Source organism: Mauremys reevesii, linkage group 8 (genome assembly GCF_016161935.1).
Source record: "Mauremys reevesii isolate NIE-2019 linkage group 8, ASM1616193v1, whole genome shotgun sequence".
In the NCBI taxonomy this organism is placed as follows: Eukaryota; Metazoa; Chordata; order Testudines; family Geoemydidae; genus Mauremys; species Mauremys reevesii.
The window spans coordinates 95,029,446-95,048,443 of NC_052630.1; the positions used below are offsets into that span (position 1 = coordinate 95,029,446).

At 42.1% G+C, this 18,998-nt stretch overlaps 1 protein-coding gene across 14 annotated transcripts in view; it reads left to right on the forward strand.

Moving 5' to 3' along the window:
- DAB1 (DAB adaptor protein 1) overlaps window positions 1-18,998 on the forward strand; it is a 684,943-nt gene that overhangs the window by 413,057 nt on the left and 252,888 nt on the right. The window lies entirely within an intron of this gene.

Genomic DNA, 18,998 nt, shown 5'->3' on the forward strand with positions numbered 1-18,998 from the left:
TCTAAAGTGAAGTAAGTAATTTAAAAAAAATAGCTTTTTCCTCTGTCATAAGAGATAAAACCGCCTAATTATTTTCCCCCTTATGTGCAGATATTTATATTAATATTTTAACAAATGGAATCTTTATAGTGTCATTCATGGATCCAGGTGTTAAAATTAGAACAACTGTGTCCTGAAAGGGAATGTTGTATCTGTTTTCTAATAGCTTAAAATTGATAGAATTAGGTCTTATTCTCTCAATGGTAGATCAAACTCATCAAACTTCCTACAAGTCACCAAACTGCATTACCAAACACTAATTAGGGTGAAATCCCGCTATCATTTTGCATGCAGGACTCCCACTCAGTGCATCAAATGTATAGAAAATAGCTTTTTAAAAGATTGCTATTGCAACACTGGGTACAGTGTGTGCCATTAAATCCATGATGTTTACCATTTCCAGTAGTGACCTTGATTGCCTAATTAGTGACCTAATTCAAAGAATAATGACTACTTCAAACACTTCTGGAAAGGTTTATGGGATGGTAAATATCCATAGCTAAATTCTATGCAGGCCTATGGGGCTGTATACACAAATTAGACAGACGCACAGCTGACTACAAGGAGTACCTTTCCCAGATCTGAAGAGCTCTGTGTACCTTGTAGCTTAAAAACTTGTCTCTATCACAAACAGAAGCTGGTCCAATAAAAGATATTACTTCACCTACCTTGTCTATGTAATATCCTGGGACCTACATGGCCACAACAACACTGTATATATACACAAATGTTTAATAATAATTGACAAAGGAGAAACAGGTGACAGCAGACCTAGGGCAGCAATAACATGGGTAGCTATCAGAAACACAAAATCAGAAATCTCTTTTCTGTTCTCTGGTTCAGAGGGGAGCACAGGGTGGCTGTAAAGTGGCTGCAGACCTTTTGGGCAGGGATTTTACTTCCAAGCAAGTGGGGGACGCTGCATAAACAAATCTTCATTGGGGCTTTGTGAAGGCATAGGCTGTAGTGGTAGGAAGAAGCATTAGGCAACATGCTCCTGTGTCACTCAGTGTGACCAGTGGAATCGTGTCCTCTAGTGCTGCTCATTGCAGCATTAACTTGCAGTCCATGGCTTCTACTAGAGCTGGCTGGGAAAAATAATTCTCTTTTGTGGAAAATGTTGAGGTTTTGAAATTTGTTTTGATTCCACATTGGAATGAAACTAGGACCTTTTAAAATCTTTTTCAAGAAAGAAAGAAAGAAAGAAAAGACCTTCCAGTCCCCTGCAATAGCCCAGTGGTTAGGACATTGTGGGAGACCCATTGTTGTGCTCTCCCTGCTTCAGAGGCAGGGTTTGAATCTGGCTCTCCCACGTTCTAGACTTTCTTTATCTGGTTTTAACCAGAAATTACACCCTAGCCCCAAGAAACCTTCCCAATGAAATGTTCTTCTCTGCTGGCATTTTCCAACAAAAAAACATTCATTTGAAAAATTACCCCCCAGCTCCAGCTTCTGCTGTTCTTGAAGGCAGCAGGGGTACACAACCGCAAACAGAGATGAGGCGGTAGGGGCAGCACCGCGTCTGAACTGGCCATGCATCGAGGGGAGGGGAAGGAGAACCTCAGATAGCGCGCAAAGGAGTATGCTGTCCACATGGATGGCCCAAAATCTGAAAAGATGGGACTAGGATTCTCTCCATAGATTCTTGCAGTCTGAAAGCTATGCCCCTTGCCCCTTATCCTTCCTTTTTAGGGGTGAAATACCCTCAAGCGAAGACTCATAGTTGTGGTACCAGATTTCCCCCTTCCATGTGGTTTTGCATAGAAGGAGATGATATTGCCCTTTGGCTGTGTCTGCACTCAAATTCTTCATACAATTTCCCACTGTTGCAGCTGCAGTGGCGGGAGGAGCTGGAAGGAAGTCAGAGTACTGGCATTTTTAGCATATGGTCCAATCCTGCTCAGAGCAAATCTAGATGTCATGGTGGTAAAGATACCAGCAGACTGCAGTTGCTGTCATGTTGGATAAACTGGGATTCCCAAAATGACTGCCGGAGTCATCTTTGTTAGCTGGTATAGAAATGACTGAGATGGGGGTGGGGGAGCCAAACAAAATCAAACCAGAGAGTGATTGCACACGTGCCTAGATCCCTCCTTTTGACTCATTGGCAGATGAAGATGCGTCTCTTTCCACCACACCCTCCACCACAGTTTCCCCAGCTACTACCTTCTAAACCAGGGGTAGGCAACCTATGGCCAAAGGCAGCACGCAAGCTGATTTTCAGTGGCACTCACACTGCCTGGGTCCTGGCCACCGGTCCGGGGGGCTCTGCATTTTAATTTAATTTTAAATGAAGCTTCTTAAACATTTAAAAAACCTTATTTACTTTACATACAATAGTTTAGTTATATATTATAGACTTATAGAAAGAGAACTAAAATGTTAAAATGTATTACTGGCACGCGAAACCTTAAATTAGAGTGAGTGAATAAATGAAGACTCTAACTTGCCGACCCCTGTTCTAAACTATCTTTTTTGATAAACAGGCACAGCCAATGGATATCCAGATAGTGGGTGAAAGATAACCGGTGCAGGATTGCCTTTTTCCAGATCTCTAAAGCAGAGAGAAGAATTGGAGTCAGGGAAATATCCCCATCTCTCCTCCCAGGGCATTTAAAGGATCAGAGGATAACAGCCACAAAAAAAGAATAGGCTTATAGCTGGTCCCATGGATTCGGTGCCACACTTGCGGGAGGTCCACCGAAGCCGCGGGACCAGCGGCCCCTCCGCAGGCATGCCGCCAAAGGCAACCTGCCTGCCACCCTCGCGGCGACCAGCAGAGCGCCCCCCGCGGCTTGCTGCCTCAGGCACGCGCTTGGCGTGCTGGTGCTTGGAGCCGCCCTTGCATTACAGCCAGGGCTCCCCCTTCCACTGTTTATCCCAAGCAACCTGCTAAGTGGCCATAATCAGGGAAAGATTAAGTGGCAAAGTTGCCCTCCAGCTTTCTATTAGGAAAAAAACCTTTTTGTGGTGAAACTGGCTTTTAACCCAGCCAAAGAAATGTAGAAATATGTTTGTCAATAGCTTTAAATAGGCTCCCAGGCAATGGTGAAATAGACATAAACTGTGCAGTACACTGAAAATATAAAATACTATTTGCAGCAAATTTGGAGGCCTTTTTAGGTAAGCCTGTAGCAATGGGAGGCTCACTGGAAAATAATGATCCTTCTGAAATCTCTTGATATTGTCCTCAAACAAATCTGTACTGTGCTGTGCTAGCAGGTGAAGACAGTAAGTGGATGTTAGAGAATTTTTTTAACCTTATTTTTTAATGAAAAATGACTTTTTGAACAATACAAAAAATTCACAAATGATGTTTGTATCATTCAGAAGTTTCCAATTATTCCTTTTTTTTGTTTCAGTTCTATTGAAAATGGAAAAAAATACTTTACAATCATTTTGAAGTGAAAAAAAATCATTTTTATATGAGTCGAAATGATTTTTTTTCAGTTTTCATTTCCTATTTTACTCTTCCATCCTTCTTGCAAAGCCACATCCAACATAGTGCAGCATGCCCTGAAAAGATTCAAATGCAAAGATCAAATACTCCCACAGAAAAGTGTATCATGATTCCCATTTTTCTTGGCAGTTTTAGCAAGTATTCCTACTATAATTTATTTTCTTAAACTTATTTTCTCCTTACAGATTTTTATTTTAACTCAAGTAATTCATTTCACAGTACTATCTCACCAAAACAAATTATCTTTTTATTTTTAATTACACATATGGTAGTAATATATTACAAAAAATAAAATGGATTTGTCAAACTGGATGGATTCTCATACATTTGACTTAGTTGTTGCTGATCAGGTGGGAACGCATTTTCCTGTAGTCCAACTGATGTTTATTGTACGTTATTCCAGTTCTTGCAATATGCTGTCTCCTGTACATCATAAATTTTGTTTTTGAAGACAAATCAGGTAACAGATTAAGTCTGAGAGGTACCTTATATACTCATAGTCAGTTAAGCAGCTAGTTATCAATGGACACCTTTCATGTATAAGGCAGTTTCAAGTAGATGAGATCCGAGCACTTGTCTGACTAAAATGTCCCAAGTACACATGATTATACTTCTTCACATGCAGTGTTTATTTCTATCATAGCTACCACATGATGGGGCTAGGGGCAGGAGGCTGTTAATTAAAAAAACCTTAAGTTTCTTGCTTAAAGTGCTTTTTGGATCAATGGAAGGTTTCAAATTACTGTCCTTCATATGTAATTTCAGATGTTTAGAATGGTACTTAGTGTTTTTATAAAAGCAAATTTGTCTACACTTTACTTCAGCGATATAAGAAAATGGTCAACAATTCTAAATACAGCCTTAATTTCACATTTGCTAAACTCACAATGTAGTGTAGCAAATTATAGGTTTTGTTACAGATAAACTCCCGTTGAGAGAGACTGATGGATTCTGGTTTGTTGATGGATTCTGAATTGGAACCATTTATGAAAACCATATGTATAAAGCTATTGGCCATATCGCTTTTCTACTTGGTTCCTCAACTTCCAATCAGACAACCGTGAATCTGAAAAAAAGCCTTTTTGTTATTGATAGAACATGATTTAAGGACAGCTACTTGTTTTTCAAAATCCATTTTTAATATGGCTGTTAGAAGAAAGCCTTGATGAGTACCTATTATAGTGAGAATTATGATTTTTCCCCGAGACCGTAATATTGATCTGAAAATATTTATACTGGCCATAATAATTCATTTGCTAAAGAATTTCTTTCTCATGGAGGATGATACATAATTGCTATCCATTATTTTTATTTTACATTCTTTATCTAAAGTGATCAAAATTGTGATGTGTTAAATAGCCTGTTCATACAACAGTTTGATGTCCACGAGAAATTTCAGTGTAGATTTTGTATGCCTCCTAGTAATAGTAATAAACGTTTCACCAGTTCTGTAAGAGCTAGATATTCAATAGTAATAGATAGTAATTGCACCTTCAGTCTGAGCCTCTTAAAGGCCTTTATCAATGCTGATGAATTAGATGTCTCAACAATGTCTCTGGAGTAGCTAGGTACTATTGCTCCCATTTTACAGATGGAAAAGTAGGGAGAGATGAGATTAAGGTCCAAACCCTCAAAGGTACTTAGGTGCCTAAGCTGTGACTCTTAAATATCTTTGAGGATCTTGGCTTAAGTGACATTCCCAACCTCACAGAGGAAGACTGGCAGAGCTAGGAGCAGACCCCAGATCTCCTGACTCTGGGCTTGTCACTTGTGTAGTGGGGCGGCTGGAGAACAGGGGTTAAAAGCAGCCAAGCTAGGCTGATTGGGGAAGCAGCCACAGCTGCGGCCATGCCAATCAGGGCCCAGCTGGCCCCGATAAAAGGGCTGTGGGGCCAGAAACTGAAGGAGTCTCACTCTAGCCCTAGAGCGGGAATGGCTGGGAGCAAGGTACCTGAAATGGAGCAGGGCTGGGGAAGGGCAAAGGGAGCTGGGGAGCTCCAGCCTGGTAACCCCCCAGGCTGCAGGCCTTGTTTAAGGCCCAAAGGTATTGGGGCTGCAGAGGGGCAGCCCGGGGATAGGCAAAAGCAATAGGTCCTAACCCCTTGCCAATGATGAGTGGCCACGACAGAATGCAGCCTGCCCCAGTGAGCAGGGACTAGATGAGGACTGGCAGTAGCCACTGAGGCAAAGTGGGGATATAGGGTTGGGGGTTCCCCTGGGAGGGGAAACCCAGAGTGAGGGGGTTCTGCTGGGGGCAGAACCCCACGGTAAAGAGGCACCGGGGTCTGGGAAGGACACGTGGCCAGTGGCAGGCAAGACACCGGCCAGCAGAGGGCGCTCCAAGGCTGCAAAAGAACTAATTCCCAGATGACCAGCAGGAGGCGCTGCGCCGGTGAGTCTTCACTTTAATACAGCTTGATTCAGAATTTCCCTTTAGTCTCTTTGCACAACATAGGCTGAAGCCATTGAATCAAAGGCACAGCTGGGGCTGCCCTAAGGTGGTCATGCCAGCCTCCGAAATTGGAGCGGCTGAAAGGCTGCTCCAGCACAAATGAGGCCTCTGAATCCTGTGTTTTAATAGGATGCACACTGCTCTGTTTCCACAGTAGTTTTACAGTATACTGTTGGTAGCATAAAATGAGTCTAGTTTTGTCATATTTCAAGCATAGTAGCTGTACTGTCCTATGTATAGTATTTTACCAGTTCAGTATCAAACACCTGGGAATGTATGTTTCCCATATAGACTGTACTCTAGGACCTGCACTAAATTGTATTGTGTGATGATACTGATCAACAAATCACAGTTTTTATTGCAATTCATCTTTGGTTTCCACTGACATTGGTAAAATGTGACTAAATAAAATATGACTGAGTACATGTTAAATACAGCAAAATCTTTTTTTTTTAATTTTAAAAATCCATATTTTCTTAAACTGCAACCTGAATAAAGGCAAAAGTTCAGACATTAGCTGTAACTAAATCATGTACAAATACAATTAAAGGTATTGACCAATTCCTTATTTTTATGTGCAGATTTATACAAATCTATTTTAAATCACGTGAAGCCCTGCTAGTAGAAATCATTACCAGATGCCTTTTCAAAGCCACCTTTAGCTAAAGAACATTCATGCTATTTGAACGAAGAACAAATTGTTTCAAATCATGCTGGAGTCTCTCAGATGTACTGAACACAAATTCAGCAACTGTTTAGAGGGGGGATTTTAATTTATGTGCTTATCCTGTGCCAGATGTGCGTACTGACAGGTTGTGGAACAACAGATCCCAGTGTCTCAGTGCAGCTCCCCAGTGAGTACCATTTTTTTGGTGGAGGGAACATTTTCTTGCTGCATAAAGCAACCTTGGCAGCAAAAGCTGCTCAACAACCTATTTATTAGTATCTCTACTCCTCCCCTGTTATATTAATATAATGAATTGCTCACAGGTGCTTCAAATGAGGTTTAGATGATCACTGGGAGCTTTGTTACCAAAACAGCCCAAATTGAGAGGCGCAGATGCAGTAGCAACAGTCCCCTAACAAAAGCACAAAGCTTGAATTAATGAAGGTCATTGCTCACATTTGGCCTTGATGACCTTAGGAATAACAAGACTTGTCATTTGACTATTTCAAGGGAGAGGATGCTTGTTTTCTCTTAACCTTGTTTCAGTTTTTAATTTTTTAAAACTTCTTTAATATATCACTTAAAGCCCTTGTACTCCTAAGCAATACATTAATTGTATTCCATCCTTCTTCCTTTTAACTAAAAGGAGACCCATCCCATAAGAGTATAGTTAAACTGTGCTGTAAGTCATGTTTGAATTATAATGTGCATTCAAGCACCAAGACAGGTAAAACAGTTAAATGAACACCATCAACTTGAAACATAGTCATTTGTTTTAACTTAGGGGTAGTTTCAAGTGCTGCTAATATTTGTGGTTTTACAATCCTGTTTTTTTTTTTTGGTAATGTTTTCCTGTTTGCCTTTTGCTTCCCAGAAAGGCCCAAAAAAGCAAGAGTAGAAACCACTTATGATCTTGATCCTACAGCAGCTTATGAATGTGCTCAACTTTATGCACTGTGAATAGTCACATTGAAGGTCTACTCACAAGGTGCAAAGTTAAGCATGTGCATAAATCTTTCCAGGATTGGGGCCTATAGAGTTGTGGTTAAGGCCCTGGATTAGGACTCAGGAGCTCTAGGTTCTATTTCCAGCTATTTCCATAGGCTTCTTGTGTGACCTTGGTCACTTAATCTCACTATCCCTTTGTTAGTAGATTGGGGATAATAATATTTTCTTTCTCCAACCCTTTTCTCTCCTTGTGTAGCACCTAACATAAAGAGGCCTTGATCTCAGTTGGGACCCACAGGTGCTACTTTAATAGATATAATGAAGGAAATGGTGAAAGTGACTATACATAAAGTACTTTTAAATGCACTAAGTAAATACACTGAAAAGGTGGAGTTTATTTTTTTTTCTTTAACCTCTTTCAGTGACATTACTATAAGGTGTTACTTGGAGCAATAGTAGATAAAAGTTTTAAAATGGAAGTATGATTTTTAAGGGGCTTTTCATTCAAATTCTATAGTTGGCATTTTCTATCTTAAAAATACCTTTGCTTTATGTCTGATACTGTCACTAGATATTATTAGAACTTATATGGGCTTTAAATGTTCAATCATTAACTAATTAATCCTCACAACACACTTGTGAGGTAAGGATCTGATCCTGCTTCCGTTGATGTTACCGCCTAAACTACCATTGACTAAATGAGATCTAAATATGGGGCGATTGAAGTAGAGAAGTAAAGTGATAGGCCTCAAGCCACAGAGTGAGTCATTGGCAGAGCTTTTGATTAGCATGAAGAATTCCTGCGTCCCTACCCTGTGCACGTTCCATTGTCACGCTGTCTCCCAACAGCATGCAGAATCTTTATTTGCAGAAATAAAGAAACAATGTCATCTCCTGTAGTTCATTGCTAAGATTTTGTTCTCTTGATCTGTAAGCTCTGTGTGTGTGTGTGTGTGTGTGTGTGTGTGTGTGTGTGTGTGGTACCTAACACACTGGGGCCCTGATCCTAAGTGGGTCCTGCAGGAGCTATCCTATTATAAAAATAAAAGCTTAACAATTTTGTGAACAAGAGAAGCTGGAAATATGGTACTAGATGAAATGCGCTAAATACGTATTGTCAATCATATTAATGTAAATTGTGAAAAATATAAAATATTCTTATTCTATATCTGAACTTGGGTATGGCTGAATCAACAAAAGTTGATTGAAAGCAACAGTTTATTTCCTTCATCATGTTTTCTCTTAGGTTGGCAGTAGAAGACACCAAGTTTAAGAAATTATATTATAGTGCATGAGTGCTGGTATCAGAGGTGAAAGTAAGCTGGTACGGCCCGGTATGGAGTACTGGTAAAAAGTGCAGTAGTGTACTGGCAAATAAGTGGAGCATTCAGTACTGGCTTACTTTCACCTCTTTTGGCTGCATAACAAAAAGTTCAAACTCAAAGCTAATACAAGTTTAGAAAGGGAAAACTCATTGTCACATTTGTTTGTTGTTTCTCTCTCTCTCCTCCTCCAGCCAGGCTGCCCGACATAGCTAGGCTCCGCGTTCCCCTGACCCTCCCACTCAGCAGGGGCTGCAGGGGCTCCCCTCTAGCTTGTAGCTGGGAGCAGGGGGACTGGCTGATGGAGAAGCCTCCCCAGGTAGCCTACTGCCTGCATAAGAACAGTTTAAACTTAGGCCTGGTCTACACTAAGTGTTTAAACCGGTTTTAGGAGCGTAAAACCGATTTAACGCCACAGCCGTCCACACTGAGAGGCCCTTTATATCGATATAAAGGGCTCTTTAAATCGATTTCTGTACTCCTCCCTAACGAGAGGAGTAGCGCTAGTATCGGAATTACCATATCGGATTAGGGTTAGTGTGGCCGCAGATCGACGGTATTGGCCTCCGGGTGGTATCCCACAGTGCACCACTGACCGCTCTGGACAGCAATCTGAACTCGGATGCAGTGGCCAGGTAGACAGGAAAAGCCCCACGAACTTTTGAATATTTCCTGTTTGCCCAGCGTGGAACTCCGATCAGCATGTGTGGCGATGCAGTTAAAAATCAAAATAAAGAAAGAGCTCCAGCATGGACCATGCGGATGTGATTGCTGTAAGGGCAGGCAAATCTGTTCTATCAGCGCTCCGTTACAGAAGACGAAATTCAAAATCATTTTTAAAAAATCTCCAGACAGACACCATAGCAGGGACTCAGCGCACTGCTGCGTGACAAGCGTAACGGAAAGCCAAAGAATCAAATGGACGCTCATGGACTGGAGGACTCAAGCTATCCCACAGTTCCTGCAGTCTCCGAAAAGCATTTGCATTCTTGGCTGAGCTCCAAATGCTTCTAGGGTCAAACACAGTGTCCGCGGTGGGTCAGGGCATAGCTCGGCAATTTACGCACCCCCCCCCCCCAAGAAGTGAAAGGGAAAACAATCCTCTCTTGACTCTTTTACATGTCACCCTATCTTTACTGAATGCTGCAGATAGACGCGATGCTGCAGCACTCAACACCAACATCCTTGCTCCCCCCCCGCCATGGGTGGCTGATGGTACAATATGGCTGATATCCATTGTCATCATCAGCCTATTGGCACATGGGGCAGTGCAAAAGGACTGGTAACCATGCCGACTAGCATCAGTTAGGTCAATCAAGGGCGCCTGGCCCTAATTTTTCCTGGTAGATGGTGCAGTATGGCTGGTAACCGTCTTCATCATAGCCACAGGGGGCTGAGCTCCATCAGCCCCCACCCTTCATGTGTAAAGAAAAGATTCAATTGCCCCTGGACTAGCAGCGGGATGCTGGGCTCCTCTCCTACACGCTGCTTAATGTCCTGTCTGGACTATCATAGCAGCTGGAGGCTGCCTTCCACTCATTTCTCACTAACAAGTCAGTGTGTCTTATTCCTGCATTCTTTATTACTTCATCACACAAGTGAGGGGACAATGCTATGGTAGCCCAGGAAGGCCGGGGAAGAATGGAATCAACAGGTGGGGTTGTTGCAGGAGCACCCCCTGTGAATAGCATACAGCTCATAATTTCTGCAGGATCTGACAGAGCAGCTGTGCTCTCTGGTTCTATGATACAGTGGTTCTCTAGTACACTTGTCCATATTCTAGGCAGGACTGATTCTATTTTTAGATACCAAAAAGGAGGGATTGACTCAGGGAGTCATTCCCAATTTTGGCTTTTGCGCCCTTGGCTGATCTCAGCCAGGGGCACTTATGACAGCAGCAAATGGTGCAGTGCAAAAGGACTGGTAACCATGATCATCTTATTACCAATTTATGGTATGGTAGATGGTACAGTATGGCTGGTAACCATCTCTGCTGTCATGCAAAAGCATGCTGCTGTGTAGCGCTGCTGAATCACCTCTGTCAGCGGCATCTAGTACACATACGGTGACAGTCACAAAAGGCAAAACAGGCTCCATGGTTGCCATGCTATGGCATCTGCCAGGTCAATCCAGGGAAAAAAGGCGCGAAATGCTTGTCTGCCGTTCCTTCCCAGAGGAAGGAGTGACTGACGACATTTACCCAGAACCACCCGCGACAACGATTTTTGCCCCATCAGGCACTGGGATCTCAACCCGGAAATTCCAATGGGCGGGGGAGGCTGCGGGAACTATGGGATAGCTACGGAATAGCTACCCACAGTGCAACGCTCCAGAAATCGACACTAGTCTCGGACCGTGGACGCACACCATCGATTTAATGTGTTTAGTGTGGCCGCGGGCACTCGATTTTATACAATCTGTTTTGCTAAACCGGTTTATGTAAATTCGGAATAATCCCGTAGTGTAGACGTATCCTTAGCTGTTCACTCCGGATTCGGGGCTATTTCTGGCATCCTTGTTAATTTCACTCACAGTTGTGTGTGTGGTGGGGTTGGGGGTAAAGGGAGAGAGGTGACCAAAGCCGAGGCAGTTCTTTTCTGCCCCCTGGACGAGGCGATCTTCAATAATACACAAAAAATACAATCAAAATCAGGAACCATTTCCAAGTTCAAATCTATGATGCAACAACTGTGAGTGAAATTAACAAGGATACCAGAAATAGCCCCAATTTCGTGGTTCAGACCCCTGAGTGAACAGTTAAGTTTAAACTGCTCCTATGCAGGCAGCAGGCTACCTGGGGAGGCTTCTCCCTCAGCCAGTCTCCCTCCTACAAGCTAGAGGGGAGCCCCTGCAGCCCCTGCTGAGTGTGGGGGTTGGGGGAATGTGGAGCCTAGCCCTGTCGGGCAGCCTGGCTGGAGGAGAAGGAGGAGGGAGGACAAGGAGAAAAATGTGACAGTGAGTTTTCAGTTTTTCAGGCTTATTCCAATAGTAAAGTTTTATTACAGACAGTACTGGTAGTAGTAATAGTAGCTTTATTTTGTATATCTAAGTCATGCAATGGGAGGGATCCATGAAGTATGTAGGAGAGATGGGTTGCTTGTTTTTGGACTGTACGGGTAAGAAATGTAACTTACTTCCACCTCTGGCCCCGCCCCTTCTGTCTGAGGGGCCCCCCCCTTCCAGGGGAGTGGGGGAAGCAGAGTGGGACCCGTACCAGTAAGAACTGTATTTTACTTTCACCCCTGGCTGGTATAGTGGTGAGGTGTTCATTCCATTGTTTGATCATCCGCTTACAGCTCAGCAAACATAGTGACTCGTTCCCAGATTTCAAAAAGAGTCAGCCAGCACTGCACTGTGGCTTCCTTCACTACAAGTACAGAAGAGAGTAAAGTGGGGACAGAAAAACTTTCACATCTGTGGACAGGGCAGGCACACCTTTTGTGGCATGAGCTACACACGGTGAAAGGACCTTCCATCTAGAGAGGGCATTTGGAAGCAGCTGGTGAATGCAAAGCATGGATTTAATCTTGCTTGTACTCCATGTTAGAAAGAGGGAAGGATATAGGCACAAAGGCCAGGTTCAATTGGCTCCAAAGGGCTTCTGGGAGGTGGGATCCCAGAGACCCTTGTGCAGATCCATCCCCCTCACAGACTTTTTTTTTTCAGCCATACCCAGCCACACAAATGGAATGATGTTCCTTGAATTCCATGAATGCTAATACACAGTTAGCAACACGTTTTTCTTTTTGGTGGGTATTGCTGGGGGAGAGAGACATGAAGGTCGCTGCCTAGCATGTGCAGTACTAGAGAGTGCATGAGGCTACTCTAGACTATGACTTACTGGGCTTTGTGGGGTAACATGAAGCACAAAAATAATTGTAATCTCTACAGAATGCTACTTGGCATCTGTATCACATCTAATATGCCCTATTCATGTGATGAGAAGGTGTTTTGTCTCATTCTGAAGCCTGGTGGTTGGTTTGAACAGTATGCACAGTGGTGTTTCATAAAAAGCATACTGACTCTTACTGCACTAGCTCAAAGCAAAAGCAGCTGCCAGTGTTGCACCAAAGAAGGATTCTTGGAATCCGAGTTCTGTATTTGGAAGGATCCAATTCCAACATTAAGTCAGAGGCAGAGCAGCAGCTAGTGCTGTCATGTAGCTTATGAGAAGATCAAAGGGTTTGGAAGTAGTGGGGGAGGGAAGACATGAAGGTGGCAATAGCATAGGAGGAGAGGAAAAGAGGAATAGTGTCCAGGTGAACCCAAAGTTTGTGTTTCCCAGCCCCATTTACTGGTGCAAGCCTATTTAGGCCTCATTTCTTCAAATAATTATGCTCGTGCTTAATTTTATGCACAGCGAGTAATCCCAATGATTTCAGTGAGGATTGTGCATAGTGCATAAAGTTAAGCATGTGTGTTAAGTCTCTGTAGGATTGGGACCTTACTTACTAACCTGCTGCAGAGTTGTATTGAAAATTGATAGTACTCATTTACAAACACTTTTGTTTCAGCAGACAATAACTATTCAGTGCTATTGATCATTTCTGATGTCTTAATTTTTTAATCAAACAATTAATTTAATCAAGTCAAGCTAAGATCCCATTCCTCACTCAGGACCATGTCTGTGATGTGTTTGTTCTCTAAAAAGGAAGACTTGTTTTCATTATCAAACCAGAGAAGGACAGAATGACTCCTTTTATAAGAAGTCAATTCCTCCCCCCATTCTTATAGCTCAAAACAATTCAATGGATTCTGTTCAAACTTGCTTTTAGGCTGAGACAACAAACTTCAGCATAAAGGGAATTATATCTGAGACAGTTGTGAATGACTAAATAAAGAGGGGGATTTAAGATGGAATGGATGGCTCACCATAACAATAGTTTGGATTTCTGTTCATTCTAAGTTAATATCTTGTCTCCTTGTGACAATCTTTGGACACTGACACTGCCATTATTATCCATTTTCAATAGATTTCTAGTGTCCAGATTCTAATCTCAGATGCACCTTTGTAGCCATGAGTCTTTTGAGAGATGTAGTAATGCATGCTGTGCAGCTGAGATTAAATTCTGACCCCTAGGATTGGGCCTAGATGATCTGCTGTCGCTATTTATTTACAGTCTCATCCTGATTTGGAAAAATACTGATTCAGCCTTAAAAATCTGAATTACTAGTAGAAATGCAGGAGGAGAATTGATTAACCAGCGACCTGCAAAACTGGCTGGTGGAAATATATTGTGTAAATTATATAGAATCTTAGAGGCACTTGATATTCATCTTAAGTCGTCATTTTAAAAGGCTTAATTGTTACAATGTTTAGAGAATGAGAATGCTCTCATGGGAGTGGTAGCTGGGACTCAAGATCTGGGTTTAATTCCTGATTCTGCCACAAAATTCCTGTGTGACCTTGAGCAAGTCACTTAGTTACTTTTGAAAAGTTTACCCTAAGTAACATAGAAGTCTAAATTAGTGCTTCTCAGCACTTCTGTAAGACAATAAATTAAAATACAAAGTGAGGATTTTTGCCATACATGTTAGATCATGTCTTAAACCAACATTGTAAGCTCTCTTGAGTGAAGGATGGTCTTTTGCTATATATCTTAACACCTTGCATAATGAATCCCCCATCTGACTGGCACTTCTAAATACTATTATAAGATACAAATAATAATGACATCTATTAATGACATCTAAATACTATTATAAGATACAAATAATAATGACATCTATGGTATTTGGAATTTTATATTATTGTATTTATGAATTCTATATGAACCTGTCACTCTACAGACTAAATTAGGACCCTGCCTGGAAAAAGATAACGATGTAAGGTAAGATATTAAAAACACCATGAGGAGCTAGGATACAAGGAGGCAGAAATGAGGAGGATGAGGGCAAGGAAAATAAGAATAGATAGTAACTTGGGAGGTTAACATATTCTTTTTAATGCTATCATTGAAAGCTTTTTACAAATTGATTTCATATTAATAGGGATCTTGGGTGTTAATAATAGCAATTTAGATTCATGCTGTGCTTTTATCCCGAATGAGCCAAAATCTTTCTGACAATTCTACACAGTGCGTTGAGGACAGTGACCCACCACTGTATGATGCCTGCATTGAGATGCAGCAACCATTCTGTGCCAGCACTCTCTACAGCAGTTTTAAGGTGAGGGGGAAATCAGGAATAATCTCTGTAGTGGAAACTATGGGGGGAAGATTAGGTAGATGATGTGCTCACCCAGTCTGGAATTGGCCAAGACATTATGGTTAAAACTCTAGTGTTACGAAAAATGCCATGGAATCTTTTCATATGCCTATCAGAAGTAACAGCAGATGCTTGGTCTCATTCAAAAGCTGGCACCTCCAGCAACAGTGGTCCTAACACCATCCTGGGGACATTAACTCAGTTCTAGTCTGAGGTTAGAGTGCCACCTATTGAAAAACCAGTGCCACTTGCTTCAGGACTTGGGTTTTCCTTGGAGGTCTCCCATTTGATTACTGACCAGATCCAACCATGTTAAGCTTATGAGATGTGACAAGAACAGAGCCCCAGGTAGACTGGCCACTTAAACATTTATTTATGTCATTGACATGTTTAGAACGGTCTACCCAGTCTAAATATTGCAAGGAGAATATAAAGGGGAAAAATTGAGTATGACCTAGGAGGAAACCAAATATAATGTATTATTAGCTTACTAGTTACTGTCTGTGATTGGAGTGGTCGTGATTTTGGCAGAAATGGTGTGCTGGATGTTACCCTAAATATGATATTTATTTGTGACAATGATTTTTACTGTGGCATGATGGTCTTGTGCTGTCAAGATTGAAGAACATCACATCAGAAGAGGTCTCTTAGAATCTCCAGGATTTAAGTAGTTGATTGAAAAGCAAAATATATGTATATTACAGAAACTAGAAAATGTTTAGTGGATCTGAAATGCAAAGAATTTTGATTATATTTACTGGTTACCAAAGCAGATGATTGCTTAATAATAAGCTACATGAGTGAAAAGTAAAGTTGTACAATTATACGAGATTGAGCAAAGAATAAAAAGAAATACTGCACACTTAGTTAAACAGGTTTGCTAACTGTCAGATGGGCAAGGCCTAACTAATATGTTACATAGCAGCTTCAACATGAAAATTGTGCGAAGTAATGCTTAGTTATTATTTGATGCTTCTTCAGTCTTTCAAAAGCTTTTTAACAATTACACAAATATCTGCATGAATGTATACACATAATGTAAGCAAATGGATTTGCCTGAAAATATTGTAGGTGCTGTTTTAGAGGTCTGCTGAAACTGTGTCTGCCTGTGTTCATTTTTCAAGTGTCCAGGATGTTCAAACTCTAGTGTACATTTTCTTCTTTAAAACATTGTCTGCTGTTGTCTCCCTGGAGAGATGATTGTATTTTGTCAAGACTACTAAGTAGTGTACTATAGGCCAGACTTTGTTCATCAAATCTCCCATGGTTGTCAATAGAAGCCTTTTTTCTCATTGCAGTATTGGATACATTAGTCTGAGGAACATTGGCCCAATTCTTATCCTCTGTACTTGTGCAGATGGGACTTTCTGCGGATGGAAGTAAAGATTATTCTACCTCCATAGAACTCTCCTCAACCTTCTCCTTTAGATGCTGTGGAGGGTGTGGCGTGATTTTGGGTTTGTGATGCAGGTGGATTTAGAGACCAAGTGGGTCAGGGGAAGGAATGGGCAGGCTGTGAGAGTAGTGTGTAGGTCGGGGTAGGAAAACATACATGCACGCTCTTCTGAAAAAGCTCTGCAAAGAGAACACAGCTCTCATCTGCGTTGACTAGTGTGGATCACCCAGCAGGAGTTCTGGGGAGCTCATGGCAGCTAGGGAGAGCCCCCAGAAGCATGGCTGCAATGGCCCTTGCGCTTCGGGGGCCACAGCCAGTACAGAGGCATGGTGCCAGGGCAGAAGCACAGAGCCTCCACATGGATCGCCATGGCCTCCTGTGGGACCTCCAGCATTGAGGGTTTAGGTCATGAAATAGCCCCACCGGGAAGGGCAGAACTGACCCTATGGAACGATAGGGTAGATACTCTGCTTGGGGATCCTCAGGGAGATTTCCTCCCCCCTGTGTGATCTCCTGAGGATTTCTCTGTGGGAAGGGATGATCTGGACCCTCTGCTTAGGGCCTGGAAGAGGAGTGCAGCATGATTTGGTGAGTTATAATGATAGTTATTACCCTTCCATTATCTGTTTGTTTACCGGTGTTCTGTTTGTAAGTACTGCCCCCAAAATAATGCAGAACATGGGAAGTTCTGCAAATAAGAGTCATAGAATCATAGATTATTAGGGTTGGAAGGGACCTCAGGAGATCATCTAGTCCAACCCCCTGCTCAAAGCAGGACCAATCCCCAAATGGCCTCCTCAAGGATTGAACTCACAACCCTGGGTTTAGCAGGCCAATGCTCAAACCACTGAGCTATCCCTCCCCCCTCAGTTATGTGCTCAGAGTATAAAATCTTGATCCAGTGATGTTTACTAGAAAGAGAGGATATGAATGTACAGCTTCTTTTCCTGTGTGGAACATCACAGCTAGCTGTGGGTTGCCAACTATTGAAGATGAGTTTAAACATGGTAGCAAGACGTGTTTTACATACCAGATCATCCTCAGGAACATGCTCTCTGTTGGAGGCTGATAGTGAAGTTGTCCATCTTAAACCAGTTTGCAGTTAATTGGCAGTGAGTGGAAATGGGCCTTGCCAAAGAGTGTTTCAAATATGAAACCAGTTGGGTTTCTGAAGAAGCTGGTGTTTCACATGAAGAATTACAGGCTCTTTGATGGGCCTGTGTGAAACAATGTGGTTTGTAATCCCTAGTGCTTTTACAAATTCCAGTGCTTGCAAAAACCCTCCTTGGCAAGGTGCACTTCCATCCCCTGCCAGCTAGCTGGAAACCGATTTGAGACTGGCAACTTCAGACTGTAAAGTGGAGCTATCTAAGTAGATTTGTTTGCATCTGAGGAAACAGCCCTCACCATGTGCGTGTTTATTAATGTCTTTAAATGGTTAATGGAGGCTAACAGAAACTAGCATAGTCAATTTTATAAGGTCCTGTTTGGAAATCCTGGGAGGAAAAATAGAATATCAATAGCAGCACATATTAGTAACACTTAGTGCCTGTGTAGCACCTTCTACCAAAGGTTCACAAAGATTGAGTGAGCCTCATAATACCCCTGTGAGAGAGGTGTGGTACAGGTGGGGAAATAGAGGCACAGAGTGGCTTACCCAAGGTCACACAGCTGGTTAACTGACAGATCTGGGACTTCAATCAAGCCGACTCCCTACCGCATGGCCTAACCACAAGATATCACTGTCTTCGTGGAGGTGAATTAAAGGACCATGAACAGCTGTGACCATGCAAATGAAACAAGTCATTCTATACATCATAGAAGAGGTGTGCAATACCATCCTCTGGATTGTATTGAGGATTCAAAAGCACTTCAGGTTTTGAAAGGAACTTGCAGGTGTCAATTTCATTTTCAGTAGGAATCCAGTGGGTTCCAACATGTGCCTGCATGATTTCTTGATAACCCGTCTGTTTTTCACCAGATAGCACTGTATGCTCAGTGCTTGCCATCCCCTTCTTCTAGTTGTGTCACTGCCAGAAGGCTACAGAGTCAGACTTATCATTTTACTAGGAAGAGCACCATGTTTTATTTTTTCTTCAGAGACTCTCATCATTTGAGATTACAAGGATGCCATGTTAGTCCAGCCATGTACCCTTTTTGTCCCTGACAGACCAACATCTGTGAGCTTGTCTCATAAGGACCTTTCAGAGAATGCTCATATCTGATAACATGAGTTCTATAGTGAAGTTTTAGTGAAGCGAGAGACCGTAGACAAGATTGAAATGGAAGATATAATTTCTTTCCAGTTGAGAAAAGCATTGAATACAGTACCACATCACTATTAATATTACCAATGAATGGCTAGGGAGCTAATTAGGTGACTGGGGAGAGACTGCAGTGGTAAAAGATAATGGATAAGAGGGGAAATGGCAAGTGAGCTAGGATAGCTACTGATAATGGAGAAGATAGGGGAGTTTTTCCCCACTCAGAACCTAATTGACTTAGAG